General features: G+C 42.0%; 1 pseudogene; it reads left to right on the forward strand.

Annotated features, from left to right (window-relative positions):
- Window positions 1-811, forward strand: LOC125370805 (annotated as a pseudogene).
- The last annotated feature ends 2,193 nt before the right edge of the window (window positions 812-3,004 follow it).

Here is a 3,004-nt window from a genome sequence, read left to right on the forward strand (position 1 = left end):
GAGATGACGACAGCACAGATAAAGAATCTGGAGGACATGAAGCTGAAAGATTTGAAGGCTAAGAATTACTTGTTTCAGTCGCTTGACAAGTCAATTCTGAAGACAATCACACAAAAGGAGACCTCTAAACAGCTCTGGGATTCCATGAAGTTGAAGTGTCAAGGCAATGCTCGAGTGAAGAGAGCTCAGCTCAATCGTCTACGCTGGGATTTTGAGGTCTTAGCAATGAAGCAGGGTGAATCGATCACTAATTACTTTGGTCGAGTAATGACAGTTGCAAGCGACATGAGGAATTATAGGGAAGATGTGGATGATGTCAAAATGGTTGAGAAGATTCTGAAAACTCTCACCGAGAAGTGGAACTATATTGTATGTTCCATTGAGGAAGCCAAGGACATAGATCAGCTATTTGTGGATGCCTTGCAAAGTTCCCTGCTTGTTCATGAATAAAAGTTCAAAGCGGGAGGAGAAGATGAGTATGCTTTGAAAGTCACTCATGAAGAAAGCTATGGTGGAAGAGGACGAGGAAGAGCTAGTTTCCGAGGAGGCCGGAGACAAGGCAGAGAGGTAGGGATCGCCAACCGTGGAGTAAGGAAACTGTTGAGTGTTACAAATGTCATAAACTTGGACACTTTCAGTACGAGTGCCAAGCAAATTATGCAGGATTGGAGAATGAACAAGAGATGGTACTAATGGCGTATGTTGACACGCTTGGAGGCAATTGAGATGTTGCGTGGTATATTGACTCTGGGTGCAACAATCACATGTGTGGTGATTCCTCACTCTTCTGTGAGTTAGGAGAAGGGTTCAATAAGATGGTTAGATTGGGGAATTCTGCTAGCATGAATGTTGTTGGAAAAGGAAGTGTTCGATTGACTGTAAAATGAGTGAATCACCTTGTACGAGTATTTTGTGCCCGGTTTGAAGAATAATCTTCTCAGTGTTGGGCAGCTACAAGAAAGGGGCTTGGCGGTACTAATGCAGTCAAACGAGTGTCGAATTTATCATCGCACGAAAGGCTTGGTATTCCAAACCAACATGGCAGCAAATCGAATGTTTGTGTTGTTATCAGACACTCAATCAATTAAAAGGGAAAGCATGGAAGAGTGTTTCCAAGCAATCACTGAAGACGTGGCTCACCTCTAGCACCAAAGATTCGGTCATCTCAGCTACAAAAGGTTGAAGACTTTGCAAACAAAAGGCATGGTGAGAGGCTTGCCAAGCTTCTCTGAAGGAGAAACTGTGTGCACAGATTGCTTGAAAGGGAAGCAGCATCGAGATATAATCCAAAGAAGAAGTACATGGAGGGCATCAGCAAAATTGGAGTTGGTTCACGTTGATATTTGCGGGCCGATTTCTCCGTTTTCTGAGGGCAACAAGAGGTATTTCATTTGCTTCATTGATGATTATAGTAGGAAGGCATGGGTATATTTTCTTGCTTACAAATCAGATGCATTCACTACCTTTAAACTGTTTAAAGCTCTTGTTGAAAAAGAAACGGGTTTATCCGGTTAATGTCTAAGAATGGATCGCGGAGGTGAATTATCAGATGAATTCAAGGAATACTGTGAGATGAATGGGATCAAGAGGCAATTAACTGCTGCATATACACCGCAGCAAAACGGAGTCGCCGAGCGAAAGAATCGAACCGTGATGAATATGGTGAGGAGCTTACTGGTTGAAAAGAATGTCCCAAGAAAATTCTGGGCAGAGGCAGTGAACTAGGCATTTTATGTTCTTAACAGATGTCCAACATCATCGGTGAAGGAAATGACACCAGAAGAAGCTTGGTGTGGGGTGAAGCCTTCGGTCTAGCACTTGAGAGTCTTTGGTTATACAGTACATGCTCATGTATCAGATGCTCGACGAACAATGCTTGAAGATAAGAGTCGCTGCTGTGTTTTTTTTAGTGTAAGTGAAGAATAAAAGGCATACCGACTATATTATCCTACCTCCAAGAGGATTATCATCAGTCGGGATGTCATCTTTGAAGAAGATGGGAAATGGAATTGGGAGAAGAGCTCAGAAGAAGATAACATGTTTGATTTGGAATGGGAAGATGAGCAACGTGAAAAGAGGGAGGAATCAAGTGATGGCAATGAAGATGAAGTAGAAAATGCAGCTGATAGTGAAGAAGAAAATGCAGCTGCTCCAGTGATAGAACCCCGAAACAGAAGAGCACCAGGATGGATGAATGACTATGTCCCTGGTGAAGGTCTTTCCGATGAAGAGGAAGAGGTACAAACTCACTTAATTTTATTTGCTCATGCTGTTCATTATTATCCTACTTCATTTGATGAAGCAGTAAAGGAGGAGAAATGGAGGGCAGCCATGGATGGAGAAATGAGATCAATTGAAAAGAATGGAACATGGGATCTCATGAAGCTGCCGCAAGGAGCGAAAAAGATAGGAGTCAAATGGGTGTACAAAACAAAGTTGAATGAGCTTGGAGAAGTAGAGAAATACAAAGCTCGCTTAGTCGCTAAAGGGTATGCTGAGGAATATGGAGTTGATTATGAGGAAGTTTACTCTCCTGTAGCTCGTATGGACACGGTTCGAATGATTTTGGCACTTGCTGCACAAAGAGGTTGGTGTGTGTTTCGGCTGGACGTGAAGTAGGCCTTTCTTCATGGGAAGTTAGCTGAGAATGTGTATGTGGAGCAGCCAGGGGGTTATGAAATACAGAATGAGAAGCAGAAGGTATATAAGCTTAACAAAGCTTTATATGGACTCAAGTAGGCACCGCGGGCATGGTTCAGCCGAATTGAATCATACTTCAGAAAGGAAGGCTTTGAAAAGGAGGATAGTGAGCAGACTTTGTTTACCAAAGTTAAACAAGGTAGATATTTGATCATTAGCTTGTATGTTGATGATTTAATTTATATCGAAGATGATTGAAAAATGATGTCTGAATTCAAAGAGTCCATGATGAAGGAATTTGATATGTCAGACTTGGGTAAGATGAGGTATTTTCTTGGTATTGAGATGATTCAATTTAATGGTG

The sequence above is a fragment of the Ricinus communis genome, chromosome 8 (assembly GCF_019578655.1).
Source record: "Ricinus communis isolate WT05 ecotype wild-type chromosome 8, ASM1957865v1, whole genome shotgun sequence".
Taxonomy (NCBI): domain Eukaryota; kingdom Viridiplantae; phylum Streptophyta; class Magnoliopsida; order Malpighiales; family Euphorbiaceae; genus Ricinus; species Ricinus communis.